Here is a 16,534-nt window from a genome sequence, read left to right as displayed (position 1 = left end):
CTCCTGAATCTAAGGCCAGTGCTTTATCCACTGTACCACCTAGCTGCCCCCTGGGTTACATTTTAAATTCCAAACTGTCTCCTTTCCCTCCCTACCCCATAGTAGAGAAGGCCACCATTTCACATACACACATATGCATACATGTACAAATATGTAAAGCCATACTATGCACACTTCTATTTATCAGTACTTTCTCTGGAGGTGGATAGCCTCTTCCTTCATAGGTTCTTTGCAGTTGATTTAAGTATTTATGACAGTCTGAATAACTTAGTCATTCACAGTTATTCTTCATACAATAATGATGTTACTATATACAATGTTCTCTTGGTTCTGCTCATTTCACTCTTCATTATTTTATGCAAGTTTTTCCATGTTTTTTCTAAAATCAACTGCTCTTCCTTTCTTATAGCACAGTAGTATTCCATCACAATCATATACCACAACTTGTTTAACCATTCCCCAATTGATGGGCATCTGCTCAGTTTCCAATTCTTTGCCACCACAAAGAAAACTGCTATAAATATTTTAGAACACATACATTCTTTTCTTTTTTCTCTGATCACCTTGTGAAACAGACCTAATAGTGGCATTGCTGGGTCAGAGAGTATATGCAATTTTATAACTCTGGGCACAATTCCAGATTGTTCTCCAAATTGGTTGGATTCGTTTGCAGTTCCACCAACAGTGTATTAGTATCCTGCTTTTTCCACAGCCCCTCCAACATTTTTCAATTTCCCCTTCTATCATTTTAGTCAATTTGATATGTTTGAGATGATATCTCAAAGTTGTTTTAATTTGCATTTCTTCAATCAATAATGATTGAGAGCATTTTTCATATGACTATATAGAGCTTTGATTTCTTCATTGGAAATCTTCCTGTTCATATCCACTCACTATTTATCAATTGGAGAATTACTTATTCATATAAATTTGACAAAGTTCTATATATATATTTGAGATATGAGACTTTTATCCAAGAAACTGTCTAAAAATTTTCCCCTCAATTTTCAAATTTTCTTCTAATCTAGCCTACATTGTTTTTATTTGTACCAAACTTTAAAAATTTAATGTAATCAAAATTATCCATTTTACATCTCACAATGCTCTCTAGCTCTTTGTCATTCATAAATTATTCATGTATCCATAATTCTGATAGGTAACATATTCCATGTTCTTCTAATTTACTTATGATAGTTACTTTTATATCTAGATCATGTATCCATTTTGACCATATCTTGGTAAACAGTGTAAGATATTAGGTTATTCTCAGTTTCTGCCATACTACTTTCCAATTTTTCCAACAGTTTTTTTTTTACCAATTAGTCAATTCTTATTCCATAAGCTTAAATCTTTACATTTGTCAAACACAAGGTAACTATAATAATTTATTACTATCTATTGAAGGTCTACTCTGTTCCATCAATCTACTTTTCTATTTCTTAGTCAATACCAAATAGTTTTTATAATTACTATTTTAAGATCTGGTGCTACTAAAACTCCCTCCTTTATATTTTTTCATTAATTGCTTTGATATTCTTAATCCTTTATTATTCCAAATTAATTTTAAAATTTATTTTTCTAGGTCAATAAAATAAGTTTTGTGATTTAATTTTAATGGCATTGAATTAATAGATTACCTTAGGTAGAATTGATATTTTTAGTATATTGGCTCTGCCCACTCATGAATGATTAACATTTTTCTTATTATTTAAATTTTACTTTATTTGTATAAAAAGTGTTTTATAATTATGTTCATGTAGTTCCTGGGTTTGTCTTGGTAGGTATACTCCCAGGTATTTTATGCTGTCTACAGTTATTTAAAATAGGATATATCTTACTATCTCTTCTTGTAGGGTTTTGTGGGTAATATATATTTATATAAATTTATACATATGTTTATATATAAATATGTAGATATATATATAAATATAAATACTAATGATTTATGTGGATTTATTTTATATTCTGCTACATTGCTAAAATTATAAATTGTTCCAGTTAGCTTTTTAGTTGAATCTTTGGGGTTTTCCAAGTATATCATCATATCATCTGAAAAGAAGGAATATTGTTGTATTAATGTCCTGTTTCCCCTCCCCTTCTTTGGATAAAATACTTGGAGGGACTAGTAACTCCTTTATTCCACTTGCATGCATCACTTTGCAAATTATACATTATCTGGCATAGTTCAAAATGTTTTAAGACAATTGCATGATCAAAGAATTGCAGCACTGGAGGCAATTGTAGAGGTCATCTTGTCCAGCTCCTGCCTGAATAGGCATTCCCTGTATGACATCCCTGTTAGTGGTCATCTAGCATCATCTTGAAGACTTCCATTAATGGGGAACCCACTACTTTCCAAGGTTCCCATTCCAATTATTTTTTTTCACTGTAATTATTTTTAAACATTTTTGGGTACATACTATTCAACAGATACTTTCCAATAGACACCCAAACAAAACCTCCTACAAATGACATTTCTCACACACAGTTAAGCAAAATTGACTAATAACATGACTATAATTGATGGCATATGTCACTTTCCACTCCAAAAACTTACTAATTATTAACAGAAAGGAAAAGAGGTAGACTTTGACTCAAATTGATTGATACTTAGGGCATTGTGGGATATATTTGACCCTAGTTTTATTGAGTTTATTGTTACCTTTATTTACAATGTTGAAGGCCTTGTATACAACATTCTTTAACTCTTTTCCCTAATCTGCATCACTGCATATAAGTGTTCTCATGTTTCTCTGAAGTTTTCATGTTCCTCATCTTTTATGGCCCCATGATATTCCATTATTCTCAGTTTATTTAGCCATGCTTCAATTACTGGGCTCATGTTTTTTTTCTATCTTTTTGTTATCACAATCTTATGAATGTTTTCATATAGTAGTCTTGCTGTGAATAATTACCTTGCAGTGGGATCTCTGGGTCAAAGGACATTGAATAATTTAGTAATTTTTCTTACAAATGATTTTTCCAGGATGTTTGCATCAATTTTCATCTTCACCAGGAGTGAAAACTTATGTAATTCTTCATAAATTAGTGGGTCATCTTTCTGGAGGGTCAATACTAATCCACTTTGTATCAAACCATTTTGAGGCTATGTATTGCTCAGGTGAATACTGGGTTCCACTTTTTGCTTTCTAATTGCTTAGTTTTTCTTTATATGGGACCTCAATTTGCCTCTGTGGTACTTTAATTTCTTGCTGTTAGTACTGCTTACTGGAGTCCAATTGAATGAGTCTATCCTCTCTTCCACATTTTTATTTGGAATAATTAGATTATTTGGAATAATACAAAGATAGCTGATATGACTCTCCTAAGTCTTCCTTTTCTTCTTTAGGATAAATAACCCTGTCCATCCTCATCACTCCATCCAGGATGTATTCCAGTTTATCAATGTCCTTGTTAAAATATAATACTCAAAATTGAAAATGTTACCCTGGATGTGGCTGAAATAGTGAAGAATAGGCAGGATGCTAACTGCTCAAGCATTCTTTTACTCTGCTTCTGTTAAAAGTCCAATGTTATATTAGCTTTTTATATCACTTTTTTTATTCATATTGAGCTTCAGTATATTAAAAAAAACCCAGAACTTTTCATATAAACTGCTTTTTAGGCAGTTTGCTCCATTTTGTACTTCTATATTTTTGGTGGGAGGGGGGTTGAGAGGAAGGACTTTAAGCTTATTTATATTAACTTCAGCATATAATATTTGATCTATCATCCTGTTGAGATCTTTTTAGGTTCCAAGTTAATCCATTTATTAACTTTTCTTTCTACATTGTATCATTCATAAATTTGATAAGCATGTAATTAATATTTTCAATCAAGTCACTCCTAAAAATATTGAATAACATAGGACAAAGTATAGATCCTTTGGATAGTCCATTAGAAACCTCCTTCCAAGTGGGTGCCAATCCATTAAGGATTATTTTTTAGATGTGTTCATTTTACCAGTTCCAAATTAATCTTATGTTATCATATAACCTATATAGGTTTATTTCCTCCACAAATGGCTCCATGGAGTTTGTTAAATATTTTCCTGAAAACCAGGAGTATTATATCTATGTTAATTGCCTATTTAGTTTCACAACATTTAAAAAAAATCTATGGAGCATATCAGAATATACCTAGCTTTTTTCTCCTGTATAATGACTGCTCAGGTGAAATAGTTACTTCCTTCCAATATTCTCATCATTTCTATTTTAGAAATAGATTTTCTTCATTAATGGTTAGATATAGAATTTGGTTAGAATACTTTAATAATTATTGGTTAGAATACTTTCTAAATGTTCTCTATCTGCTACCTCCAGCTTTTATATAATAAAATGATCATTAGAGGAAGTAAAAAAAAAAACCCTTTCAGCTTTTATGGAGTTTGAGAGAGTAAGAGAGAGAGACAGTCAGAGAGAGACACACACACACACACACACACACACACACAGAGAGAGAGAGAGAGAGAGAGAGAGAGAGAGAGAGAGAGAGAGAGAGAAAGACAGACAGAGACAGAGACAGAAAGAGACAGAGACACACAGAGAGAGACAGAGACAGAGGAGGTAGGGAGAGATCTAGTAATTACTGGACTAGTTGAATTTCTATTACCATTATGTCTCTGATCCAGGTTTCTCATCTGTTTTCCAAATTCCTCAAATATTTCCTCTTCCTGGTCTCTTGATCTGTAGTATACTACCACAATAATATTGTTTCTGTTTTTCCCACCATGCTTCCAAACTGCACTTCACGATTATTCTCACAAATGAATATCTTTTTAATACAATCATGCCACTTCATCATCACTTTATTTTATGCCTTACATTTAGATAAGGTATAAATAACCCTTCATAGCCATATTCTACTCGTTCTACTAAGTGTCAGTTATATTCCTGAGGTTGAATTTATCTTCTTTCCTTCTCTGAAAATTCCCTCCACTTTCTATTATGATGTTGAAATCCTCTTCATTTATGTATGTGATACTACTTGGCATGTTTTGGGTCCATTCTCTTTAGTTTAGTGTAGACTTCTTGAGCTTTGATGGTCTCCAGTCTCTAAAACTGCAAGTTACAGCAAATTTAGGGATTTTTGCTATTCCAAAAATAATTACCCGGACTTACATTTCTTAAAGTTAACTTTAAATTCCCTCTCTCCCCTGCAAATCTCTCTTTACTATCAGTGAAGGAAGCAAAGGATTTGTGAGGCAGATGTGCTTCTATGTACATTGCAGAAATAATGGTGAGAAAAGCAATGCTTTGGCCAGAATGGAACAAACATCTAATTGGCAGCATTCTTTCCATTCTTTCTATGTACAGAGGAGACAGAGAACAGCTGCTTCTACAGAGTATAGTCATTCATTCATTCAATGAACATTTATTAAGTGCCTAGTTATGAATATTAAAGAATTATCATGATATGAAGCTTGTTTCAAACTTGATGATTTGTCATTGAACTTAACACAGCCTTTGAATAAAATTGTTTTCTGCAGGTGGAATTCTTATAGACTAATAAGGCTAGAATGAAACTCAGAATTGTTCCTTCCATCCTCCTAGATTCAGTCATGCTCACATTCACACAATTACAGATAGATGATGATTTATATTGCAATGGATTTGTGATCTCATAAATGTGGGAACTATCTCTAGTGAGACAAAAACAATCCCTCCATTCCTGTCCAACCTTTGCAACTCTTGTCCATGTTTCCCCATAAAACTGTCAAATAATGTGCCAAGATCTTTTGTTTTGATTTCTGACATTTTATGGAAACCAATGGAGTACAAAGTTCATAGCACCTGGCACATAGTACATATTTAATATACATACAAGTTTGTTGACTTGATGTTTATTATTCCTTGCTCTTGCTGTAAGACTTGTTCATCTTTTTTTCAAGTCATACATTTCATAATCACATCTTTCATACCAAATTTCATTATTTGCAATGTTTTTGAGTCTGATCACACCCCACAGTGCACTTCTTAATTGCTCTTTGGGAGATTCTAATCTTCAATTTATTGGAGACAACTTGTAGCCATAAAAACATCATCAAAATAATTTTGATGTTCAGGAGATGATCCGTTGTTTTTAGCAAAAAGCTTGGGATCATCAAAAGAACTATACTATTTCATAAAGGTAATCCAGGTCACTCTCTTTCTCTTATTAAATTACTGAATCAGTTTCTTGTCAACTTGTAGCATCTGAACAAGGAATAAGAAGTTATGGACAAGCTGTGTGGGTTGTCCATCCAACTGCACATCATAGTCAGATCACTTTTCATCTGCTTGCTTTTAGTCCTATATGGGTAATTAGGCAAGAAAGTAAAGCCAAAAGAGGGTGATAATCTGGGAAAATACTGAGCAGTAGAGGAACTGGAGGTCAAAGTGGGGCATAGGGAGAGATGAAATAATCAGAGCACAAAGGTGTCGATATTCCAAAACATATGTTGGAAACATGCCAAAGGTAGTTTGAGTGAGAAGAAAGAGAGTGTTAGAGTTAAATAGGCTGAAGAACTGAGAGGTGAGTGGGCTAAAGAGATCATGACTATGAATATTGAAGTTCACCAAAATGATGGCTAGATGTTGGGGTAAAGAGAAATACTATGAACAAGCCAGGTATTACAATGCATTATAAGGATTAGGAAAATGGTCTGGAAGCAAGTAAAGGATATCAACAAATATGGATAGAAGGTGAAAGATATGGATCAAATCTCAAAAAAAGGAAAAGTAATTGAGAGATAGACAGAGAGAGATGTACTAGTACTAAAGGAACAAGGTAATGTGGTCCTATATTCCTGACCTTATGATTGAAGGAAGAATGAGAGGTAGAAGGATAGAGGACAAAACAAATAAGGGAAAGGGTTGGCTTTGTAGAACATGATATGCTCATGGGACAGCTAGTTGGATATTAAAGCAAAGAAGTAGAAGAATTGTTTTCAGAAAAATTCAAAGGCATAGGGGAGTTTGTTGAAAATAGATTGATAATTCCAAAGAGCATCAGAGTGTGCTTATATGGAAGTCAAGATTTTGAGTAGGAGGAAGAATAAAGAAGCAGATGGTCAACAGTGTCAGAGTCAGTGCAAAGTCCAAAAGAATAAGAACTTGCTCAAGTAAATGGAGGGCTATCATATAGAGTATGGCAGCTAGCTCTGTGCTAGTTAGAGAGAGGATAGACTAAGAGGAAATGCTTTTAAACTGCAGAACACAGAATTTAGATTAAACACAAAAGGAAGTTTCCTAATAGGGAAGGATGCTTTGGGCTTCTCTTCTCTGCCAGTCTTTTAGATAAAAGAAATCATTTCATGTGACATTTGGTTTTCTCATATTGTACAAGAGAGTTGGTGGGACTTATTATTGTAAATATAAAAGTATTTGCAAGACCATAATGAAAATATTAGGTCTCAACATCTGCCACTAAGGATTAGGAAGTAGAGAAATTATATAAAAACCTGGATAAGACTCTCTGAACTTTGATACTTTTAATTGAGATTTTAATTAAAATAGTAGACAGAGGAAGACAGCAAAAAGTTAGAAAGTGTGATTCATGAGTAAGAAATAAGAGAAATGTATAGACTGTACATCACCCACACACACAGTCTCTAGTCTCCATGATATCTCTGTAGCATTTAACATTGCAGATCACTCTCTTTTCCTAGATATATTCTCCCCTCCCCTTTTTTGTGATCTTGATTTCTTGTTTTTCTTTATACCTATCTGACTATTCCTCAGTTGCCTGGATTATCATCGATATCCTGATTTCTAATACCTCAAAACTCCATCTATGCCCTCTTTTCTTCTCTATCCACAGTCTCCATGTCCCCATTGTTAGCTTACCTTGAATAAATTAGGAAATATTTCAGTCTCACATTCCTATCCCCTCAAGCAATTACCATTTTCAAAGATCCTAAAATGGATCTGAAAATAGAATAGGTGACATCTTCCTCCCCTATAACCTCTTTCTTGAATTTCTCAAAGGAGGTAGAACTTCTCAATAATGTCAGAAATGGCTCCTTTTCTACACAAAAATGGAAATCTGAAAAGCTGTCTTTGAAGAAACTGCCACATAACCACCCCAAAATTTGGCACGGCAACTGATTTTCTGCCTCTCTATGAACAAAAGGTATCTCATGTCTGTAATGTCCATCCTCTCTCAGCTCCAGTTAGTATATTTGCCACCATCCTTCAAAACACAGCTCAGATGCCACATCTATATCTATCTATCTATCTATCTATCTATCTATCTATCTATCTATCTATCTATCTATCTATCTATCTATCATCTATCTATTCTTTGAATTAGAAACTCTGGATTTTGATTATAGCATTCTCCCCCCCGCCCCTTAATTTGTGACTTCTTTTGGGAGGTGACTTGTGGGTTCTTTCTATTTTTGCTTTCTTCTTCTAAAACATTTGGGCAATTAAAAATAATTTCTTGAAATATGGTATCCAGTTTTGTTGTTTAGTCATGGTTTTCAGATAGTTCATAAATTATCTCTCTTCAGTCTATTTTCCCGGTCAATTCTTCTTGATAGGAGATACTTTATATTCTCTTTTCTCTTTTCCAATTTTTGTCTTTGTTCCCATATTTCTTGTTGTCTCCTGGAGTCACTGAGCTCTGTTACTCCAATCTAGTTTTCAGGGATTTCACCTCTGGAGTCTTTCTACTTTCTATTTTATGCTATTTAATCCCCTTCCAATATTTTCCTTCAGAGCTCTTATTGCACTTGTAATTTCATTTTTAATCTCTTGCTTCATTTCTTCTAGCCATTAAAAATAGTTTTTACATACTTTATTTATGCTGTGATAAAAAATCCATATCTTCATGGATAAACATCCTCCATAGTGCCTTTTTGTCTATTTGTCATGAACTTCCTGGTTCTGATGGTTACAGTGGCATTCATGGTGGCAGCCAGCTCCGCCAGCAGGAGAGGCTCTTTTAGCCATTTTTTTTTTTTTAAGGCAAACTCATTAGCACAGTGGATATACTGCTGGGTCTGGAGTCAAGAAGACCTAAGTTCAAATCCAACTTCAGACATTTACTACCTGTGTGACCTTGGGCAAGTCAATTGATCTATGCATGCCTGCTCTGGTTTCCCCAACTGTAAAATGGGAGTAATAAGAGCATCTGTGTGCTCACCTGATGTGAGGTTCAAATGAGATAGACATACAGAGAATGTCCTTAGTAAATGCTTATTTTCTTCCTTTCTTTTAAAATCCTTGGGGCAGCTAGATAGAGCACCAGCCCTGGATTCAGGAGGACCTGAGTTCAAATGTGGCCTCAGACACTTGACATTTAACTAGTTGTGTGACCTTGGGAAAGTCACTTAACCCCAATTGCCTCACCTGCCCCCCCCAAATAAAACAAACAAACAAACAAAAATCCTCATGGCCAAATCATTAAAAAACTAACAATAACAACAAAACTTTGGCTCTACTTATTTATGTGGAATCACTCTCTTCTTCTGAGTTTATCCCTTGGGCATTTATTAACCTTTCTATTTTGTTTGAAGCTTTCTTTCATTTACTCATATTTCCAGCTTCAGTTTCTGATCTAAGACTTTGAGCCAGCCTTTGCATGTTGTCATACATCTAGATGGAGTGGTCAAGCCCTTTCTGGTTCTGTCCCTGATTTACGAGGCTGTTGCATCTAGCTTCTGTCTCCCCTGGCATATCTATATATACTCAGAGCTCTTCGGGCTTCAAGGACCTCTGCATTATTCCTGTCAGAATGCTATGGACATCAGGACTTCCATCCAGAGCATGCCTGGCCTGACTCTTGTCAACTTCAGGCCTTTATTTACTTGCACTTATGCTGCCTTCACTGGCATAGTCTCTCTCTCAGTACCTTTAGGCTTCTAGCTGTCTTCTTATACAGTCTTAGACTGGATGGAGGAAACCACTGTTTCTCTTTAAATCTCTTAATCATGATTAGATTTGGTATCCTTCTTAGATCCCTTCTGATGTAGACGCAGGAGAGAGAGTTTGGCTCCTCTGTGACCTTTCATATCACAATTTTTTTTTTGGTGGGGCAATGAAGGTGTACTCAGGGTCACACAGCTAGTAAGTCTCAAGTGTCTGAGGCCGGATTTGAACTCAGGTCCTCCTGAATCCAGGGCCGGTGTTCTATCCACTGCGCCACCCAGCTGCTCCCTCATATCACAATCTTAAATGGAAAGCCATCACTTTAATTTTTAAGTTGTCTTCTCTTCATTTTCTCTAGTCTCAGAGGAAGTCTAACTTTTACTTTACTTAAAAATTATTGATATTTTTGTTTTTATAATATATTAATGTCCAAACATATCCATTTGTTGACCATTAAGGCATCCCTTGTAATGAAAAATAAAAAATATAATCTCCTTCCCTCCCACCCCTGCCCTGATTTCAGCAATACTAACCAACACATCAACTAAGTCTGGCTGTATATGAATTATTCCACCCCATTATGGTCTCCCTCTTCCAAGAAGAGGACAGGGTACACTTTCTCATTTTTTGTTTTTTAGGGACAAGCTTGATCATTATAACTATAAAGTGTTCACTTTCATTTGTCATTGTTTTTTCCTTCTTTTTCCAGTTATCTTGCTGTATTTCTACTATACATTGTGTGTATTGTTTTCTTGGTTTTGCTTACTTCAGTTTGCATCTATCATCTATCTATATCTATATCTATGTCAATCTATCTGTCTCTCTCTATCTATCACCTATCATACATCATCTATCTATTTAATCTTCTCACTCTTTTCTGAATTCTTCATATTCATTGTTTCTTTTTTTTTTCTTTTTCTTTTTTTTGTTTGTTTTTGGTGAGGCAATTGGGGTTAAGTGACTTACCCAGGGTCACACAGCTAGTAAGTGTTAGGTGTCTGAGGCCAGATTTCAACTCAGGTCCTCCTGACTCCAGGGTCAGTGCTCTATCCACTGCGCCACCTAGCTGCTCCGTATTCGTTGTTTCTTAAGCCATGGCAATAATCTATTACATTCATATCCCACCATTTATTTGTTTTCCCATTCCTCAATCAATGAGAATCTTTTTTGGTTCTACTTCTTTCCTATGATGCACAGAGACAAAATTCTGCTATGAATATTTTGATCTATATGGGACCTTTCTGTCTTTGACCTTCTTAAGGGTATTGGCATAGCAATGGGAAATCTGGACCAATGGCTATGGACATTTTAATCACTTTCATTGCATAATTTCAAATTGTTTTCCACAATATTTAGACCAATTCATAGCTCCATCAAGAGTGTGTTAGTGTGCCTTTGTCAATTTGCTTGGTGTAAGATAACACGTCAGAGTTGTTTTCATTTGCTTTTCTCTTAATGTTAGTTGTTTAGAGCATTATTTTATATGATTGTTAATAGTTTGTATTTTTTTTTTGGGGGGAACTCTTTGTTCATATTTTTTGACCTGGTATTCATTAGAGAATAGGTCTTTGCCATATATTTATGTTGGTTTCCTAAATATCTTTGCATTCACACTTTGATCAGAAATAATTGATAGAGGGATTCCTCCACCTCTATCCCACAACTGACAGCTTCCCTTTTTATGTTATTTGAATTGATTTTGCTAGTACAAAAGCTTTTCAATTTCAAGTAATCAAAATTATCTACTTTTTTTCCTTTTGCAGTCACTACTATCCTTTATTTGGTTAAGAGTTCTTTAAAATGATTTTTCTATCTGTGTTCTTTGATCTCCCTTCTTGAGAATTCTTTTAAAAATATCGTTGTTCTTGAATGGGTTTTCTCTCACCTCACCCTGGAAAATCAATTGTGTACTTAGTAATCCAGTAATAAGTCAATCCTACATACCTAATATGGAGGGTTACCTCAAGAAGTTCAGTGCATTTTCCCCTTAAATATAATCAAATTAAGTAAACCTCATCAGTTTTCTCGAAGTGTGAAGATCAGCATACTGCAGCAAACTCTTTAAATTTATGAATAACTTTCCTCCCGCCACCCTTCCCCTTTTTGGAAAGCAAATTCAGTGGTATGTGCTCTACTATAAAACTTAAACTTATTTGATATGTTGCTAAGTCCTGACCATTGTGTTTTAGTCCAGAGTGGATGAATCAACCATTATATTTGCCTAATGGAGTCAAGGACTAAAGTTTTTGTGCCAAAGAGCAAGGAAAAATTTTGTTGCTCAGCAATTTTGGTCACTCATCTGAGTCTTCATGACCCCATTGGAATTTTCTTGGCTAAGATACTGGAGTGGTTTGCCATATCCTTCTCCAGCTCATTTTACAGATGAAGAAATTGAGGCAAACAGTGTTAAGGGACTTGCCCAGAGTCACACAGCTAGTAGGTGTTGGAGGCCAGATTTGAATTTGGGAAGATGAGTCTTTCTGACTCCAGGCCCTGCACTCTATCCATTGAACCACCAACCTGTCTTTAATCTCATCTACTGAATATCTGTTGGATAATTTAATTTTGTCTCAATTTGTTATAAGGCTTTTTTATTACTGTGTTATGTATTGTAAGTAGGTAGGTGAGTATTTTCACTTGGGAATATCTCTTTTCTATTGGTTATGTTCCATGAAGAATATTGCCATTTTCAATCATACAGGTATGAAATAGTGTAATTATGCTTGTATTAAAGCTCCTAAATTGATGTTTGAGAATCTAATTTGTTATAAAATGAAGATCATAGCACTTAAAGCTAGGAGGGACCTTAGAGATTGTCTTGTCCGACCCTTTTATTTTCCAGATAAGGAAAGCAGGATCCAGAAAAGTAAAATGAATGATAGCACATATTCATAAGGGAGCATAGCATGCAATGGTATCAACTCCCTGTTGGCTAAATACCAACTTAGAAAACCACAAATTAAAAATGAATTGTATTTTTACTTACTTTGAGAAATATTTCCCAATTATATTTTAATCTGGTTGGGGCCCCACTACAGAGTTTTGCTGGCTGCTTGCAGCTTACAGATCATTAGTTAAACATATCTGGGTCACTGTAGTAGATAGAGTGCTATAGCTGGAGTCAGGAGGACCTGGGTTCAAGTCACTCCACAGGCACTTAGTAACTATGTGATCTTCAGAAAGTCATTGTGGCATACTCTGGGTCTCAGTTTCTTCATATGCAAAAATGAGAGTTGGGCTGGATGGACTCCAAAGTGTCTTTCAGTTCTAAATCTGTGACCCCCATGATGCTATGACTACCTTCCTTAATTGGTAGATGGTACAGATCTGCTAGAGTTTTTTTTTCCCTTTGTCTTATCTTTGATCTGATAGCTTTTGGAACAAATAAATTTGGAAATTGAAAAGTTCTTAAAAACAAAATATTTACAATTCAGTTGCAAAGGTTAAGGTATTATTTTCTACTTTTTTTTTTGTTGTTGTTGTTTTTGTGGGTCAATGAGGGTTAAGTGACTTGCCCAGAGTCACACAGCTAGTAAGTGTCAAGTGTCTGAGGCCGGATTTTAACACAGGACCTCCTGAATCCAGGGCCAGTGCTTTATCCACTGTGCCACCTAGCTGCCCCTTATTATTTGCTACTTTAATCAAATTTGATCACATGCCCTCCCACCCCAGCCATTTGAAGTTTATCTGTCCTGAATCTAATCCTCTCGGGACCAAGTTATCAACTAGCTCACCTAATATATGAGTTAGGGCTGTGAATGTCTATCACTCCTAAATGATCAAATGTCTCAAGCTTTTTCTCTTATTGAAGAGTGAAAATATATGAAGTTGGCATCTAGTAGAAAACTGTTTACAGTCATTAATTTTTCCTCCTATACTTCTCTTACCACAGTTAGGACAGCTATTCTCTAATTTATGGGGGCCTTTTTTCTTTCCAATTCTTTGCCAATTTTGTTGTTCAGTCCTTTCAGCCATCTCTGACTGTTTGTAACTCTATTTTAGGTTTTCTGGGATACTACAGTGGTTTCCCATTTCCTTCTGCTTATTTTACAGATGAGGAACTGAGGCAAACAGGGTTAAGTGACTTGTCCAGTGTCCCACAGCTAGTAAGTGTCTGAGGCCAGATTTGAACTCAGAAAGTTGAGTCTTCCTGACTCCAGGCCCAGCCCTTTATCCACTGCACCACCTTGCTTCCTCAGGCCTACATTAGCATTCGTTTATTTTAAGGCCTCTGTCCCAGGATTCAGATGTTCTGATGAAAACCCATATAATACACATCTAAAGAGAAGATAAAATAATATTTTCTTTTTAGCCAGTGAATAACATAAACATGACTGGTGGCAGTGTCTATTTGTTTTTCTACATAGTCTTGTGAATATGTCTGATGTATATAAAAAATGACAGGGCAGTGATCTCAATTCTCAGTTCTAAACAGATTTTCATCTCTGTCCTTTCCTCTGAGACTGCCAGAGAGCACTAATTGCAATGATGATTTTTGTGATAGGACTGCAAAAGCTATTTTCCATAGGGACTGGGCCTGGTGCTACCAGTTTGTTTCCCCAAATCTAGACAGCTGCCAGGTGCTAACAGCTGTGGCTCTCTCTCTGCCTGTGCTAGATTAAAAATAAGGAATTTTTGCAAAATTATTCTTGATTATGAAGCAGTGGCATCTCCTGTTGCTTTAAATCTTCAGAGGTTTCCAGAGCCTTTGTGGGAAGGGAGGGTCATAACTCTCTCCTTTTATCTAGGCATGACAGAATGTTCCATGTTCTGGGAGATTCAGCTCTGCTGAGATGCTAGGAAAATGTTTCTAATAGTTCTCTCCCATTTGCTAAATATGATTGGGACAGGAAGAAAAGACCTCCTGAACAATGTATTTGTTCAGAACTCTCAACATTTCTCTTTGTGTTATGTAATATATGATGCATGGGCATTTTCTTTTTATATATTCCTTTATTTTTCCTGGAAGATCATTCTTGCAGAAATATTTCTTGCCTCACTGGACTGAGTGAATAATTTTGTCTCAGTCTATAGATCTTATACATCCAACCATTTATTCATTCACCAACCATTTATTCTATGCCTGCTATGCGCTGATTTGTGGGGAATGGGAAAATGAGTAAGACTTATTTCCCCACCTTCTCCTTCCCCAAAGAGCTTGTAAACCATTTTGAGAGATTGTATGTATGCATATGTGTGTGTGTATATATATATATATATATATATATATGTATATATATATATATATATATATCCAGAAATACTTTATTACTTTATTACAGGGTATCATATAATCAATTCCATTACTGTTGTTACTGTTCAGTCATTCAGTTCTATATGATTCTTAGTGACCCCATGTACCATAGCATGCCAGGTCCTTCTATCTCCCAGTTTCTCACAAAGTCTGTCCAAGTTCATGTTCATTGTTTTCATAACAATATCTATCTCATCCTCTACCATACCTTTTTCCTTTTGCCTTCAATCTTTTCCCCAAATCAGGATTCCCCCTGACACAATGATTCCCATATTTTTATAATATGGTCAAAGTATTTAAGCTTCACCTTCATTATTTAACCTTTCAGTGAATGGTCTACATTAATTTCTTTAAGTATTGACTAATTTGACCTCCTTGCTCTCCAAGGGACTCTCAAAAGTCTTCTCCAGCACCACAATTTAAAAGGATTGATTCTGTGGTGCTCAGTTTTCCTCATAGTCCAACTCTCACAGCCATACATTATACTGAAAAAAACAAGCTTTGACTATAAAGACCTTTGTTGGCAAGGTGATGTCTCTGCTTTTTAGTATGCTTTCCAGATTTGCCATAGTTTTCCTTCCAAGGAGCAAATATCTTTTAATTTCATGGCTGCAGTAGCCATCTGCAGTGATTTTGAGCCCAAGAATATAAAATCTGACATTGCTTCTATTTCTTCTCCCTCTGTTTTCCAGGAAGTGATGGGACCAGTTGCCAAGATCTCAGTTTTTTGATGTTAAGCTTCTAAGCTTTTAGATTCTCCTCTTTCATCCTCATCAAGAAGCTTCTTAATTCCTCTTCACTCTCTGCCATCAGAGTGGTATCATCTGCATATCTAAGATTGTTGATATTTCTCCTAGCTACCTTAATTCTGGCTTTTGATTCATCCAGCCTGGCATTTTGAATGATGTAACCTGCATGTAAGTTAAATAAATAAGGGGATAATATACAATCTCATAGTACTCCTTTTCCAATCTTAAATCACTCAGTTCCTCATTCAGTTCTAATTTGCTTCTTGGCTAGCACAGAAGTTCCTCAGGAGACAAGTCAGATGATATGGTACTCCCACCTATTTGAGGACTTGCCACATTTTGTCATGTTTCACATAGTTAAAAGTCTTTAGTGTGGTCAGTGAAGTAGAAATAGATGTTTTTCTGGAACTCCATTGCTTTCTCTATAATCCAGTGAATGTTGGCAATTTGGTCTCCAATTTCTCTACCTCTTTGAAAGCCAGTCTGCTCTTCTGTAATTCTTGGTTCACATATTGCTGAAGCCTAGCTTATTGTTCAGTTGTGTCTGTCTCTTTGTAACCCCATTTGGGTTTTTTTCCAGCAATAATACTGCAGTAATTTGCCATCTTCTTCTCTAGATCATTTTACCAATGAGGAAACTGAGTTATACAGGGTTAAGTGACTTATTTATAGTCACA

General features: G+C 35.4%; 1 non-coding gene and 1 pseudogene across 1 annotated transcript; one reads left to right on the top strand and one right to left on the bottom strand.

Moving 5' to 3' along the window:
* The window catches only part of LOC122749702, a 327,223-nt pseudogene that overhangs the window by 165,982 nt on the left and 144,707 nt on the right, over positions 1 to 16,534 (top strand).
* On the bottom strand, positions 3,023 to 3,129 carry LOC122752329. The gene has a single exon (XR_006356088.1). It is a non-coding gene; the product is annotated as a U6 spliceosomal RNA (small nuclear RNA).

This window comes from Dromiciops gliroides, chromosome 3, assembly GCF_019393635.1.
Source record: "Dromiciops gliroides isolate mDroGli1 chromosome 3, mDroGli1.pri, whole genome shotgun sequence".
NCBI classification, from domain to species: Eukaryota; Metazoa; Chordata; class Mammalia; order Microbiotheria; family Microbiotheriidae; genus Dromiciops; species Dromiciops gliroides.
Note: the sequence above shows the minus strand (reverse complement) of the source record. Positions and strands in the feature narration are given on the sequence as shown.